This window comes from Oratosquilla oratoria, chromosome 9, assembly GCF_046742065.1.
Source record: "Oratosquilla oratoria isolate Oo_2021 chromosome 9, ASM4674206v1, whole genome shotgun sequence".
Lineage (NCBI taxonomy): Eukaryota > Metazoa > Arthropoda > Malacostraca > Stomatopoda > Squillidae > Oratosquilla > Oratosquilla oratoria.
In genome coordinates, this window is record NC_134785.1 from 39,242,071 (window position 1) to 39,259,392 (window position 17,322).

The 17,322-nt window shown below is 37.3% G+C and overlaps 1 protein-coding gene across 13 annotated transcripts in view; it reads right to left on the bottom strand.

Annotated features, from left to right (window-relative positions):
- LOC143028316 (endoribonuclease Dicer-like) overlaps nt 1-17,322 on the bottom strand; it is a 111,863-nt gene that overhangs the window by 46,840 nt on the left and 47,701 nt on the right. The gene's annotated exons all lie outside the window — the stretch shown is intronic.

A 17,322-nucleotide genomic window follows, 5' to 3' on the forward strand; every position in this document is an offset into this window, starting at 1 on the left:
CTTACATAGTTGCTACATTAAGGGATGATGCTCCAGCTTTATCAACTGTGCAAAAGTGGGCAGCTGAATTCAGGAGGGGTAGGGAGAGCCTTGAAGATGACCCAAGGTTGGGATGTCCTGCCACACCAACCACCCATGAAAACATCGACTGCGTTCACCACATGGTGATGGATGACCGACATTTAACTGTCAATCAGATAGCTAATACTGAAGATATCTCCCATGAATGACTAGAGAACATTCTGCACAAGGAACTTGACATGTCGAAAGTCTCTGCTCTGTGGGTGTCATGCCTTCTGATGTCTGATCAAAAGCACACCAAGCTAGTCATGTCGCAGGCAAACTTGGCACTCTTTAAAGCAGATCCGGTCAGTTTTCTTGAATGTTTCCTCACCCAAGGTGAGTGTTGGGTCCACCACCTTGAACCAGAGACAAAACAGCAGTCAGTGCTGTGGAAACACCCCTTTTCTACTGCTCCAAAAAAGGCCAAAGTGGTGTTGTCAGCAGGGAAGGTGATGGGCCTTCGTTTTCTGGGATGCAAAGGGCATTGTGTTCATTGATTACCTTCAGAAAGAACAAACTATCAACAGAGAATACTACGCCAACTTACTGATGTAGCTGTGAAAGGCAATCAAGTCAAAACAGCCTGGAAAACTGATAAAGGGGGTCCTGCTTCACCACGACAATGCTCCTGCACACAAGTCAGTGGTTACAATGGCTGCTCTGCATGACTGGCTTTGAACTGGCTGATTACCCCCATATTCTCCCGATCTGGCACCATGTGACTATTCTCTGTTCCCTAACATGAAAAAACACTTGGCTGGGAAGCAGTACTGGAGTGATGACAAGGTCATATCTGTTGTTGAGGACTTTTTTGGTGACCAGACTGAGAGCTTCTATACCGCTGGGATCCAAGCACTGCAAAACCGTTGGAATTGTGTGGACCACAAGGGAGAGTATGTTGAACATTAAATGATATATGGTTATATTTGACCATTGCATCATTGTGAGCCTATGAATTTTCAGTCCACCCTCATAGGTAGTATATCAATGATAAAGAAAATGGATGTGTTAGCATTAAGTGAAACTAAGTTGAAATATAGGAAGTGAGTTTGAGTTTGGGAGTGTAGTGGGGTGTTGGGAGTTAGGAGAGGATGAAGGAGGGAAAGGGTGGCTATACTAGTAAGTGAAGAGATAAGTAAGCGTGTGTTGGAGTGGAAGGTTTCTTCAAGGTTAACCATTCTGGTACAATGACGCCTACATAGGCATCACGAGGTGTGAGTGGTTACACAAGGATGTTGGCATCAGCATCTTATAAAGGATTACAAAGGAGGAGCATGGTGATGAGACCTTTTGGTCCATAACTAGGTCAGATGTAGAAAATAAATTAATAATGATAAATAATTAAGAATATAATAAATTAAATGCATGGGTATAGTTAAATAATTAATCAAACAGGTAAATAGTAAATAATAATATACAGACAAATGATAACAAAACATGTAATATAACAAAACAAATAATATAATATGAACCTCGTAAAACAAATTATGCCTATCATCAAAAATCATTTTCTGACAATATGCAATAAATCATTTAAACAAGGAATATTTCCAGATGCAATGAAAATAGCAAAAGTAATACCGATATTCAAATCAGCCGACAAATCTAGTTATAATAACTATAGACCAATTTCACTACTACCACAGTTTTCCAAAATTCTTGAAAAGTTATTCACAATTCACCTTGACTCATTTCTAAATAAAAAAATGACGTCATTTACCATAGTCAATATGGATTTCAACGAAATCTTTCAACGTCAACAGCAGTAATGGAATTAATTGAAGAGATAACTAACAATATAGAACAAAAGAAAAAGACAGCCGGCATATTTATTGATCTAAAAAAGGCATTTGACACAGTAAATCATGAAATCCTAATTCGAAAGGCCGAATACTATGGGCTAAGAGGTAAAGTTAATGACTGGTTAAAAAGTTATCTAAAAAACAGGAAACAATATGTAGCCATTGAGGAAGAAAGATCACATATTCAGTTCTAGGACCCAAACTATTCTTACTATACATTAATGACATTACAAATGTATCCAACCTTATGAAATTTATACTGTTCGCCGACGATACCACCATTCTATGCTCCGATATAAATTCAAACAAACTAATCAAGACAATTAATGAAGGATTATGTCAACTATCCAACTGGTTTTCAGCCAATAAACTATCCTTAAACGTATCAAAAACTAACTACCTGCTTTTCTACAAAAATAATGAAAGCACTAAGCCGATCAAAATAAACAACAAAATTATTGAAAAAGCGTCCGTCAGTAAATTCCTAGGCGTGTATTTAGACGATCAACTTAATTGGAAACATCATATAAATCACGTGATAAATAAGATATCCAAAACTTTAGGAATTATGCATAAAATGAGAAATATCCTCAATGAAAATACCCTACGTACCATTTACTGTAGTCTACTACTACCATACCTAAACTATTGTTCAGAAATTTGGGGTAATACTTATCAAACTAATCTTCAACGCATAATTACCTCTCAAAAAAAGGCACTGCGTATAATCTGCAATGTGGGTCGTTTAGAACATACAAATCATTTATTTAAAAAACTAAATCTACTGAAATTCAAGGACTTAATAAAGTACAAAACTGCCATTGTTATGCACCAAATCTACAATAAACAAATGAATCAAAACATATTGAAATTTTACTCAACTTACGAAACTCGCTATGCGACTAGGCATACAAACGACTTCTTTAAAACTCAATACAGAACAACCAAAAAAGGCCAATGCTTATCTATCATAGGTGTTAACACATGGAATAAACTGGAAAAGGAATTACCTAAGACAAAATGTTTATCAACATTCAAACGATACTTATAAAAGTCTTTAATCTATAAGTATTAGTATATTGAACATTTCAGGTCCATTTCATGATTGTATTCATGGAGAAACTGTCATGTACCACCCAAGTCTGCCGCTCTTTTTTTTTTGTTCCAGCAGGTCACGGTGACCCGGACCTGTGCATTAAGCAATTATCGTCCCGTCAACAATGCGACCTGACCTCTCACCTGACCCCCACAAGATGCGATGCTCGCACGTGACCCCAATTCCTACGTGAGGTCGGAGTTAGCGGACATCGTGTCGCACCTCATTGTGTGTATTTACCTAGTTGTATTTACCTAGTTGTATTTTACGGGAAGGGGAGCTATGCTCGTGAGGTCCCGTCTTCATATCTCATTTTATCTAAACTATTTTTAAATTCATGTATTGTTTTTGCACACACCACTTTCTCATCTAACTTGTTCCAACTGTCTATTGCTCTGTGAGGAAAGCTGTTCTTTTTCAAATCTCTTCTATAGTTGTCTTTTTTTATTTTCTTTCCGTGTCCTCTTGTATTTCTGTCATCCCATTTTATCAGATTCTCTCTATCAGTAATTTCTATGCCTTTCATGATTCTGTAAATAGCTATCAAATCTCCTCTCTCTCTTCTTTGCTCTAGTGTCTGTAGTTTAAGTTTTTGTAGTCTCTCTTCATATGATAGTTTTGAGAGTGTTGGTGCCAGTTTAGTAATTGCTCTTTGTATTCTTTCAAGTTTTTTTATACATTTTTTTGTACTTGGTGACCATATCGTTGCTGCATATTCCAATCTTGGTCTTATCAGGGTGATTAGGATTTTCCTCACCATTTCTTCATCCAGGTATGTAAATGCCACTTTGATTGTTCTTATTAAATTATAAGTTTCTCCAAAAATCTTATTTATATGTTTCTCAGGTGACATATTATTCATAACAATGACTCCCAGGTCCCTCTCATTTTCTACTCTTTTTATTCCTTCTTCTCCCAAATTATATGATCCTGTTATTCTGTTTTTGCTTTTTCCAAATTCCATTATACTACACTTTTTTGTATTGAACTCCATCTCCCACTTCCTACTCCATTCTTGTACTTTATTTAGATCTCTCTGTAGTGATTCACAATCCTCTTCAGTTTTCACTCTTTTCAGTAGTTTTGCATCATCTGCAAAGAAGCTCATATAGCTTTCAATTCCTTCATCCATATCATTAATATATATAGCAAACATTATTGGGGCCAGAACTGTTCCCTGCGGGACACCGCTTATTACTTCATTCCATTTTGAGTGCTGATCTCTTATCACTACTCTCATTTTTCTTTCTTGCAAAAAGTCTTCCATCCAATTTAGCAATTTACCTTGTATTCCTCCTTCATATTCTAATTTCTTAAGCAACTTCTTATGTGGTACTTTGTCAAAAGCTTTTTTTAGGTCTAGAAATGCACAATCAGCCCATCCATCTCTTTCTTGTATTATATCTATTAGTCTTGAATAGAAACATATTAAATTGGTGACGCATGATCGTCCTTGTCTGAATCCAAATTGCCTTGGATTTAGTACGTTGTTTTTTTCCAAGTATTTTACCCATCTACTTTTGATAATTCTTTCACATATTTTTGCTATTGTGCTTGTTAGAGAGACTGGTCTATAGTTGGTAGGTTCTTCTTTATTTCCTCCTTTATATATAGGTACTATATTTGCTTTTTTCCAATCTTCTGGAACTTTTCCTTCTTTTAAGGAACTGCTTATTATGCTATGTATTTTGTCTGCCAGTTCATTCCTACATTCTTTCAGAATCCAGTTTGCTATTTCATCTGGCCCATGCGATTTTCTGACATCAAAATTACCCAAGTGTGTCAATATTTCATTCTTCGTTACTTCTATTTCTTCCATAGGGGGGACTTTTTCCTTCCACTCAATCTCTTCAGGTTGTATATTTTCCCTTGTAAACACTGATTTAAAATGTTTGTTCATAATTTCTGCCATTTCCATTTCCTCAGTGTATTCAACTCCTCCTTGTCTTAATTTCTCCAAGTCTTGTTTGTTTTTAAGTTTATTGTTTACAAATCTGTAGAATAGTTTTGGTTGATCTTTACACTTTTCTATAACATCTTTTTCATATTTTCTTTTTTCCTCTCTGCACTTTTGTACATATTCATTTCTATAACCAGTATATATTTTCCATTTTTCAGGTCTTCTGTCTTTTTTCCATCCGGTCCAGGCTTTGTCTCTTTTGTCTTTTAACTCTCTACAACTTTTGTTGTACCAGCATTTTACATATTCTTTTTCTTGTTTTTGTCTTGGGACATACTTTTCCACTCCTTCTTTGTAAATTTTTGTCAAAATATTCCATTTCTCTTCCACTGATGTTTCTTCTTTGTATATTTCTTCCCAGTTTTCTTGTTGGAAGAATTCTCTTATTTTATCAAAGTTTGTTTTTTCATACATCATTCTTCCTTTTCTATATTGTTCATTTCTTTTCATATATTTTTCTTCATTAAGTTCCAGTTCAATCAATATGTGGTCACTTTTACCTATTGGTGTTTTGTATTCAATCTTGTCCACTATTCTAGGTTCAGATGTAATTATTAAGTCTAGCCTCGATGGTTCTTCTTCATTTCTATACCTAGTGTTCTCTTGTATCCATTGTGTCATTGAATGGTCAGTAATCATCTCAAGTAGAGCATTTCCCCATGAGTCATCACCACTCTTTACTGTCATTTCTTCCCAGCAGATTTCTTTGCAATTAAAGTCGCCCATCATAACTATTCTTCCTCCGTCTTCCATTATTTTAGTTAATGCTATCTTTGTGTCCACTAACATACTTTTATGTTCACTCTCCTCCCATGAGGCTGTTTTCGGAGGCACATAATTGATCACAAATTTTCTGCTCTTCTTATCTCGGTCTTCCACTTCTATCATAATCATCTCTACTGTATTCTTTCCATATATGACACCTTTCACGTTTATATCCTTCTTTGTCAGGAACATAACTCCACCCCCTTGTTTTTTCTCTCTGTTTCTAATCCAATAATTGTATGTATCATGTCCTACACTGTTGGGTGGTAGTGGGCCTTTTAATTTTGTTTCTACAATTCCCATTATGTCCGGTTCTTTTTCTTTCAAATAATCATTCAGTTCATTCAATCCTGTTATCAATCCATCTATATTTGTGTAAGACACTCTTAGTTTTCTGCCACTTCCATTGTGTTCTCTGTTTCCCTTATGTTTTTCTTTAGTATGTCGAACTGCTTTATTTTCATGTTCACTACTCTCCAATAGAATCTCTCTTTCTCTGACTCCGTTCTTTCCTCGTTTTTTGCCTTAGCTTCAATTCTTTTCTGCTTTTCTGCCTCTCTTTCCTCCTTATTCATTTCTCTTTTTATCCATACCTTTTTATATTGATCATTTGTTGCTAGTTGCCCTGTCTTGGATAGAATTTTCTCTGCCGTTGTTTGTGACCTGAATTTAATCTTAATTGGTCTGGTCTTATCTGTACTATATTTTCCGAGTCTGAATTTTTCCTCAATTTCCTTTATAATTTCTGGTTCATCTTCCTGGACTAATTTTAATAAACTGCTTACCCTTTCATTTTCCTCCTTGATTCTTGCGGTTCTATCTGGGTTATGTTTCTCTTCCATTCCTAATATAATTATACATTTCTTTTTGTCAGCTAATTCTCTTACTATATTCTCCTTCTGTCTCATCACTTTAATAACTGAGTCTTCATTATGTTCTTTCAATTGCTGTTTGACTATGTCAGTGAATGAAACCTTATTCCCTTCTTGAGTTATTCTCCAATTTTTAGCTTCTGTAGCTATTTTCTCACTGTTTTCATTACTATTCTTCTTCAATTTCTCATTCTCCTCCTTTACATTTCCTAACTGTCTTTTTAGGTCCTCTACTTCTTCAGTTAAGTTTCTGTTAGCCTTCTCTAGTTGTTCCAATCTTTCAATTCTCTGAAAGATGGAGTCTACCTTACCTAACTTACGTTCCAAGTCCTCGATCACCTTATCAACTCTCTCCTCTAGTCTTATCAGTCGGGGGGGGGTTGTGTCCCCCCCACCCTCTTTAAATCCCTGGAACATATTCTCGTCACTTTCTACTGTATTTCTCCTCTCTATACTTCTAATCTTTACATTTTTATTTGCCATTTCGTCATCCGGTGGTCGTTTCATGTTGACCTTACGCCCGTCTGCCTGGGCCAAGTCCTCCACATCCTCATTTCCTTCCATTTCCCCAGCAATCCCTCCCCTTCTCCTCTTTTCCTACTTACCTACTGCCTCACGAGCAATTTCCCCCCCCCCTGCAAATACAAAAAGGCACTTCTCTTTGCGTTGGTATCCACAATCTGCACTTTTCTTCAGAGCGTTCGTCAAGCCGTCCGTTCGTTGAAAGTGTGTGTATTTACCTAGTTGTATTTACCTAGTTGTATTTTACGGGAAGGGGAGCTATGCTCGTGAGGTCCCGTCTTCATATCTCATTTTATCTAAACTATTTTTAAATTCATGTATTGTTTTTGCACACACCACTTTCTCATCTAACTTGTTCCAACTGTCTATTGCTCTGTGAGGAAAGCTGTTCTTTTTAAAATCTCTTCTATAGCTGTCTTTTTTTATTTTCTTTCCGTGTCCTCTTGTATTTCTGTCATCCCATTTTATCAGATTCTCTCTATCAGTAATTTCTATGCCTTTCATGATTCTGTAAATAGCTATCAAATCTCCTCTCTCTCTTCTTTGCTCTAGTGTCTGTAGTTTAAGTTTTTGTAGTCTCTCTTTATATGATAGTTTTGAGAGTGTTGGTGCCAGTTTAGTAATTGCTCTTTGTATTCTTTCAAGTTTTTTTATACATTTTTTTGTACTTGGTGACCATATCGTTGCTGCATATTCCAATCTTGGTCTTATCAGGGTGACTAGGATTTTCCTCACCATTTCTTCATCCAGGTATGTAAATGCCACTTTGATTGTTCTTATTAAATTATAAGTTTCTCCAAAAATCTTATTTATATGTTTCTCAGGTGACATATTATTCATAACAATGACTCCCAGGTCCCTCTCATTTTCTACTCTTTTTATTCCTTCTTCTCCCAAATTATATGATCCTGTTATTCTGTTTTTGCTTTTTCCAAATTCCATTATACTACACTTTTTTGTATTGAACTCCATCTCCCACTTCCTACTCCATTCTTGTACTTTATTTAGATCTCTCTGTAGTGATTCACAATCTTCTTCAGTTTTCACTCTTTTCAGTAATTTTGCATCATCTGCAAAGAAGCTCATATAGCTTTCAATTCCTTCATCCATATCATTAATATATATAGCAAACATTATTGGGGCCAGAACTGTTCCCTGCGGGACACCGCTTATTACTTCATTCCATTTTGAGTGCTGATCTCTTATCACTACTCGCATTTTTCTTTCTTGCAAAAAGTCTTCCATCCAATTTAGCAATTTACCTTGTATTCCTCCTTCATATTCTAATTTCTTAAGCAACTTCTTATGTGGTACTTTGTCAAAAGCTTTTTTTAGGTCTAGAAATGCACAATCAGCCCATCCATCTCTTTCTTGTATTATATCTATTAGCCTTGAATAGAAACATATTAAATTGGTGACGCATGATCGTCCTTGTCTGAATCCAAATTGCCTTGGATTTAGTACGTTGTTTTTTTCCAAGTATTTTACCCATCTACTTTTGATAATTCTTTCACATATTTTTGCTATTGTACTTGTTAGAGAGACTGGTCTATAGTTGGTAGGTTCTTGTTTATTTCCTCCTTTATATATAGGTACTATATTTGCTTTTTTCCAATCTTCTGGAACTTTTCCTTCTTTTAAGGAACTGCTTATTATGCTATGTATTTTGTCTGCCAGTTCATTCCTACATTCTTTCAGAATCCAGTTTGCTATTTCATCTGGCCCATGCGATTTTCTGACATCAAAATTACCCAAGTGTGTCAATATTTCATTCTTCGTTACTTCTATTTCTTCCATAGGGGGGACTTTTTCCTTCCACTCAATCTCTTCAGGTTGTATATTTTCCCTTGTAAACACTGATTTAAAATGTTTGTTCATAATTTCTGCCATTTCCATTTCCTCAGTGTATTCAACTCCTCCTTGTCTTAATTTCTCCAAGTCTTGTTTGTTTTTAAGTTTATTGTTTACAAATCTGTAGAATAGTTTTGGTTGATCTTTACACTTTTCTATAACATCTTTTTCATATTTTCTTTTTTCCTCTCTGCACTTTTGTACATATTCATTTCTATAACCAGTATATATTTTCCATTTTTCAGGTCTTCTGTCTTTTTTCCATCCGGTCCAGGCTTTGTCTCTTTTGTCTTTTAACTCTCTACAACTTTTGTTGTACCAGCATTTTACATATTCTTTTTCTTGTTTTTGTCTTGGGACATACTTTTCCACTCCTTCTTTGTAAATTTTTGTCAAAATATTCCATTTCTCTTCCACTGATGTTTCTTCTTTGTATATTTCTTCCCAGTTTTCTTGTTGGAAGAATTCTCTTATTTTATCAAAGTTTGTTTTTTCATACATCATTCTTCCTTTTCTATATTGTTCATTTCTTTTCATATATTTTTCTTCATTAAGTTCCAGTTCAATCAATATGTGGTCACTTTTACCTATTGGTGTTTTGTATTCAATCTTGTCCACTATTCTAGGTTCAGATGTAATTATTAAGTCTAGCCTCGATGGTTCTTCTTCATTTCTATACCTAGTGTTCTCTTGTATCCATTGTGTCATTGAATGGTCAGTAATCATCTCAAGTAGAGCATTTCCCCATGAGTCATCACCACTCTTTACTGTCATTTCTTCCCAGCAGATTTCTTTGCAATTAAAGTCGCCCATCATAACTATTCTTCCTCCGTCTTCCATTATTTTAGTTAATGCTATCTTTGTGTCCTCTAACATACTTTTATGTTCACTCTCCTCCCATGAGGCTGTTTTCGGAGGCACATAATTGATCACAAATTTTCTGCTCTTCTTATCTCGGTCTTCCACTTCTATCATAATCATCTCTACTGTATTCTTTCCATATATGACACCTTTCACGTTTATATCCTTCTTTGTCAGGAACATAACTCCACCCCCTTGTTTTTTCTCTCTGTTTCTAATCCAATAATTGTATGTATCATGTCCTACACTGTTGGGTGGTAGTGGGCCTTTTAATTTTGTTTCTACAATTCCCATTATGTCCGGTTCTTTTTCTTTCAAATAATCATTCAGTTCATTCAATCCTGTTATCAATCCATCTATATTTGTGTAAGACACTCTTAGTTTTCTGCCACTTCCATTGTGTTCTCTGTTTCCCTTATGTTTTTCTTTAGTATGTCGAACTGCTTTATTTTCATGTTCACTACTCTCCAATAGAATCTCTCTTTCTCTGACTCCGTTCTTTCCTCGTTTTTTGCCTTAGCTTCAATTCTTTTCTGCTTTTCTGCCTCTCTTTCCTCCTTATTCATTTCTCTTTTTATCCATACCTTTTTATATTGATCATTTGTTGCTAGTTTCCCTGTCTTGGATAGAATTTTCTCTGCCGTTGTTTGTGACCTGAATTTAATCTTAATTGGTCTGGTCTTATCTGTACTATATTTTCCGAGTCTGAATTTTTCCTCAATTTCCTTTATAATTTCTGGTTCATCTTCCTGGACTAATTTTAATAAACTGCTTACCCTTTCATTTTCCTCCTTGATTCTTGCGGTTCTATCTGGGTTATGTTTCTCTTCCATTCCTAATATAATTATACATTTCTTTTTGTCAGCTAATTCTCTTACTATATTCTCCTTCTGTCTCATCACTTTAATAACTGAGTCTTCATTATGTTCTTTCAATTGCTGTTTGACTATGTCAGTGAATGAAACCTTATTCCCTTCTTGAGTTATTCTCCAATTTTTAGCTTCTGTAGCTATTTTCTCACTGTTTTCATTACTATTCTTCTTCAATTTCTCATTCTCCTCCTTTACATTTCCTAACTGTCTTTTTAGGTCCTCTACTTCTTCAGTTAAGTTTCTGTTAGCCTTCTCTAGTTGTTCCAATCTTTCAATTCTCTGAAAGATGGAGTCTACCTTACCTAACTTACGTTCCAAGTCCTCGATCACCTTATCAACTCTCTCCTCTAGTCTTATCAGTCGGGGGGGGGTTGTGTCCCCCCCACCCTCTTTAAATCCCTGGAACATATTCTCGTCACTTTCTACTGTATTTCTCCTCTCTATACTTCTAATCTTTACATTTTTATTTGCCATTTCGTCATCCGGTGGTCGTTTCATGTTGACCTTACGCCCGTCTGCCTGGGCCAAGTCCTCCACATCCTCATTTCCTTCCATTTCCCCAGCAATCCCTCCCCTTCTCCTCTTTTCCTACTTACCTACTGCCTCACGAGCAATTTCCCCCCCCCCCTGCAAATACAAAAAGGCACTTCTCTTTGCGTTGGTATCCACAATCTGCACTTTTCTTCAGAGCGTTCGTCAAGCCGTCCGTTCGTTGAAAGTGTGTGTGTGTGTGTATATATGTATATATGTGTGTAGATGTGTGTATATGTATCATACTAACATGTAACAAAAATAAATAAATTTAAAAAAAAAAAAAAATCTTATAGGGAGAGCAACTCCCCATAAGCTTTGCTTCTCGCTCTCCCTTTTCAACTACTAATTTTGTAAAAATTTTGTATATATGTATGTCTCAATTGTATTTTATATTGTCGAATAAATCTTAACTAACTAAAATAAACGACAGTCATTACAGCATTTTGCTTAGGTGTTTATCTAAATGATTCTTAAAGCTTTGAACTGAACTACATTGTACTGCCTCTGCAGGAAATTTATTCCATTCATTAACTACACAGTTGGCAAAGTTGTTTCTACCCACTTCCAAATTAAATCTATTTCCTGACAGATTGAGACCATTATTTCTTGTCGGATTCTCATTCAGTGTGAAAATTTGGTCACTTTTGATGTTGTCAATTCCCTTTAAAATCTTAAAAACCTGAATCAAATCATCTCTGAGTCTATGCTTTTTTGGGAAAAACATATTCATATGTTTTTGTCGATTTTCATATGATTTATTTCTTATATTTGGAATCAGTTTTGTGGCTCGCCATTGTACTTTTTCCAATCTGTCAATGTATTTAATAAGATTCGGTGACCATATGGAAACAGCATATTCCAAATGTGGACAAACTAACAATTGATATAGCTTATTTATGAGAAATGCACTTTTGAAATCAAAAGATTGCACAGTCCTAGAATCTTATTTTTCTCAGAGGCTGAAATACACTGCTTAAATGATCTGATATCATTACTGATAATTATGCCAAGATCCTTTTCACCATCCACATTTGCTAATGAATTTCCAAATAACTTGTAATCATACTTATTGTTATTTTTACCTATGTCCATAACCCTTGGATTTACTTGTGTTAAATTTCATTAGCCACTTTTCTGACCATTGTTGTAATTTATCTAAATATTCTTGAATATCTAATTAGTTTAAGTGATTATTTGCCATTCTGCAGTTTTGTATCATCAGCAAATCTAGAAACAATAGATTTTAGTCTGTCGTCTATATCATTTATATATATTATGAATAGAAGTGGCTTGATTATATATATGTATTTTTTGTAGTTGTACATGAATTACCACTGGATTCTGTGAACTGGTTTGATAATGTTTTCTGTGCTTATTATGCCTCATAGTAAAAGAGAATGAGTAATACAGCAGTGACTTTATATTTCATAATGCAAGTAGTGAGATGAATCATACATATGGCAGCTGATGCTGCATGTGAGAATTTGACTCGTACTGAAGTGGTTAATGTGGATGAAGGTGAAACTGGGAAGGGAGATATGGACTCTGAAGTGCACATGGGGCTGGTAGCGAGTGTGAAGGAAAGGGAGGCTTATAGATTAGATTTAAATGAGTGCTTTGGAAGAACTGTCAATGTAGTGGTATTGGGAAAGAGAGGAGTACCAGGTAAAAATTGTAGCGGAGAGTTGATGGTAATGTTTTTTGAGAGCTGATGATAACTAAGTGTTTAGGAAAAAATTTAAGCATAAGTATATATGGGAAAGGGTGGTGGATGGAAGGGTGGTTGATAGGGCATGAATGGATTGTGTAGTGGTATCCAGATTTTTTTTTTTTTTTTTTTTTTTTTTAATTGAGAGTGAAATGTCACTCATATGGGCTTTGAGTATAAGTAGGAAGAATTTTGGATGCCCATGTTCTTAGAGAAGAGAGTGGGAATATCACATGATTTTTTGGTGAAAGGTAAGTTGAGAGTGGAGGATAGATGGAGAAAGAGGAAAAGGACAGAAGGTAGGGAGGTGCTTAGAGTAAACTGTTTAGATAAGAAGGAAAAGGAGCAGGAGTACAAGGAGATGCTGAGAGAAGTGTGGGAAGTGGTGAAGGATTAGGTAGGCAGGAGTGGAGGAGGAATGGTGGTGTTTTGAAGAGAGTAACAAGGTGTGCCAAAATAGTGTGTGGAACAAGGAGGAAGTGAAGGAATAGAAGGAAGGGTAGCAAGTGGTGGGATGAAGTGAAGAGGGTTGTAAAATAGAAGCAAGCATTCACGGACTAGTTCCAAAGTAGGACATGGGAAATATATGAGAGGTACGAAGGAAAAAGAAGAGAAACAAAACATAAGATAAAGGAGGCAAAAAGGAGGGTAGATGTAAAATGGGAAATGTGTACGACATAAAATTTTGAAAGTAATGAAATATATGAGAGGTACAAAGGAAAAAAGAAGAGAAGCAAAACGTAAGATAAAGGAGGGTAGATGTAAAATGGGAAAGGTGTAGGACATAAAATATTGAAAGTAATAAAAAGATGTTTTGGAAGGAAGTGATGAGAGGAAGGAAGGTGAATCAAGTAGAGAAGAAAAGGAAAAGGGTGTAGATGGAGAGATGATAATGGAAGAGGAAGCAGTAAGGGGAAGATGGGCAGAGTATTTTAGAGATCTGCTAAATGTGGAGGAGGATAGGGAGGGAGTGGGTAGTAGTGGGAGGTGCTAAGGAAATGACAGTGATGGGTGAGGAAAATGGAGGAGAAATAAGAACAGATGAGGTGCAGTTATCAAAATGATGAGAACAGGTAAAGCATCTGAGTTAGATGGGTGTTATGCAGAGTGTCTGAAGAAGAGAGGTACAGTAATGTTGGACTGGCTGGTGAGGTTGTTTAATGTGTGCCTAAGAGACGGTGGAGTGCCAAAGGACTGTAAGAGGGCTTGTATATTTCTGCTTTACAAGGGAAGAAGGGACATATGTAAGTGTAGTAGTTTCTGAGTGATCAGTTTGTCGAGTGTAGTTGGGAAGGCTTAAGGAAGGGTTTTAATTGAGAGGATTAGGAGAGGAATAGAAGGAGTAATTGGTGAGGAACAGTGTGGATTTAGGAAAAGGGTTGCATGGATCAAATTTTTATGGTAAGACAGATATGTGAGAAAACTTTAGCAACAAGTAGGGATATTTTTAGACCTTTATGGATTTGGAAAATGCTTATGACAGGGTGGGCAGGAAGGCATTGTGGGAGGTTTTGCAGATTTATGGGATAGGAGGAAAGCTGTTAAGAGCAGTCAAGGGTTTATGAGAGTAGTAGAGCCTGTGGTAGAATTAGAAATGGAGAAAGTGAGTGGTTTGAGGTAAAGGTGGGACTGCATCAGGGATTTGTCATGTTGCCATGGCTGTTCAATGTGTACATGGATGGGGTGGTGTGGGAAGTAAATGTGAGGGTAAGGGGTAGGTGATTGGAAATGGTTAAAGATAATGGAGAAAAGTGGGAGGTAAGCCAGTTTTTGCTTGCTGATGACATTGCACTTGTATCAGGGTCAGAAGGGGGATTAAGGGAGTTAGTGATTGAGTTTGGGAAGGTGACAGCAGAATGTAGGTAAATCTGGGTAAAAGTAAGGTGATGAGATATACATGGGGAGAGGATAGTAGCAATTTGTAAGTCTTAAAAGAGAGAGGAGGGAAGTCAATAACTCAATGTATTTGGGGTCCCATGTGGTAGGAAATAAGAGTGGAGGTCAACTGTATATTGAGAGAAGCAAGTAAATGCCTTGGGGGATTAAGTGTAATGAGAAATAGGCATTTGGGAATGGATGCAAAGAGGAGATTATATGAAGGGTTGATTGTCCTGACAGCACTGTATAGGGTAGAGACATGGAATTTAAGAGAGGCAGAGAGGAATCATTTAAATGTATTTGAGATGAAGTGTCTGAGAAGTATGGTAGAGGTTACAAGGTTGGATAGAGGTGAGGAGGGGAGAGGGGGTGGAAAAGGAGATGGGAGATAGAGTTGATGAAAGAGTATTGGGATGGTTTGGACATTTAGAAATAATGAGTGTAGAAAGATTAGTAGAAGAGGTGTAGAAGGCAGAGGTGGGTGGAATGAACATGAGGGGGCGACTAAGAATGAAATGGATGGATAGGGTGAAAGGGCTGTTGAGCAAGGGAGAAGGCAGGAGATAGCAGTGAGAGGAATATGACTTTGCATTGATGATACTGTGATGCAAGGAAGTATAGGGGTGGGGATGGGGGTGAGTGGTTAGGTGTGAATGGTATTGTGACACAACCTGAAAGGATTTCTCCCCAGCTTCTATTTTTCTGCATGAGGGGACAGACAGGGGGGTTGCCAATGAGGTAAAGTGGCCTCACTGAGGATGTACTGTGTCTTGCTGCATTGCTTCTGACCCAGGGTAGTCGGTGGGCTATAGGGATGACCTATCATCCATGAGGAGCTAAGATGAGAGGGAGGAAAGAAGTTGTGGATGGGAGTGGAATGGGTTGGGATGAAATGGGTGAGAGTAGAATTATACCTTTTGACTTTGGCTACCTCCTTAGTAAGAGGGAAAATACACTTGGTATATAGTTAGGTACTATTTCATCACTGGGTGCCTCAACAATCATGTCAATATGGTTCTTGCTTGGTGCTGCTGTGTCTGGCCTGCAAGAGGCTGCACCACAGGAGCCTTTAGGATAGAAAAGAAAAATGCTCCCACCCCTCCTAGAGACACTGACCTCACAAGATGCTACCCAAGGGGCCCACATGCAGACACAACATAAGGACTGGCACCTGGTTTTCAGACCAGGACAAAACACAATTTTTTACACTCTCACACAATACTTCCAATACCCTTACCCAACTCCCCTCCCCTCACTCTCTTCACTTTCTCTCAAAAGATCTTTTTATTCATTCTAAAAATTTCTGTCAAACTCCTACTCTCATATTAAAAAGTCATCCCTATCTAAAACTTCCATTCCTTTCATTATTCTGTAGATAGTCAGCAGGTCACCTCTTTCTCTTCTCTGTTCCAACAGCAATGTATGGGGCAGAAACATGGAACATATGAGAGGAAGAGAGAGGGAGTTTGAATGTATTTGAGATGAGGAGTCTGAGAAGTATGATGGAGGTTACTAGGCTGGATAGAGTGAGAAATGAGGAGGTGAGGAGGAGAACGGGGGTAGTAAGGAAGTTGGGAGATAGGGTTGATGAAAGAGTATTGGGATGGTTTGGACACATGGAAAGAATGAGTGAAGAAAGACTAGTAAAAGAGGTATGGAAGGCAGATGTGGAGGGAGTGAACATGATGGGGTGACCTAGGATGAGATGGATGGATGGGGTAAAAGGGGCTTTGGGGAAGAGAGGAATGTCTGTTGAGGAAGGACAGGAGAGGACAGAAGACAGGGGTGAATGGAAAATGGTTGTATATGGATGATACTGTGATGAATAAGGTGGAATGGATGGGGGGATGGGGGGCGAGGTAGTATATGAAAAATTTGACACAGCCCGAAGGGATTTCTTCCCGTCTTCTGCTTTTCTGCATGAGAGGACGGAGAGGGGGGGTCACCAATTTAATGAAGTGGCCTTGCTGTGGATGTACTTTGTCTTGAGTCACTGCTTCTGACCCACGGCAGTGGACAAGATGCAGGGATGACCTGTCATCCAGGAGGTGCCAAGATAAGAGGGAGGGTAAAGGGGAGTGGAGTGTATTAGGGATGGAATGGGTGGGAATGGTTTTTATGCCTTTGTTTTTTGGCTACCTCCCTTGTAAGGTGGGAAAAGCCTTTGGTATATGTATGTATATAATAATAAACAAAGAATGGATGATCAAACCAGTTTACAGAATTTGCCGGTAACTCATGTACTACTACAAAAAATATATATATAATCAACATGCTGATGCTGGCATCCTCGTGTACTAACTTGCTCCTCATGACGCCTACATAGATGTCATTGTACCGAAGTGGTAAAAGCCCTCCCATCTTTAATCAGGAGATCTCTTCTATCAATGCAATCCCCTTTAGTGACCTGAAGACTCAAATTATGTCCTCTTTTTCTTCAATCTTTCAAGGATGGCAGACCCAATACCTCTGGTCTTTCCTCATATGGTTTATCTGCCAGGCTGGAGACCAGTTTGGTTGCTGCCCTTTGCATTCTCT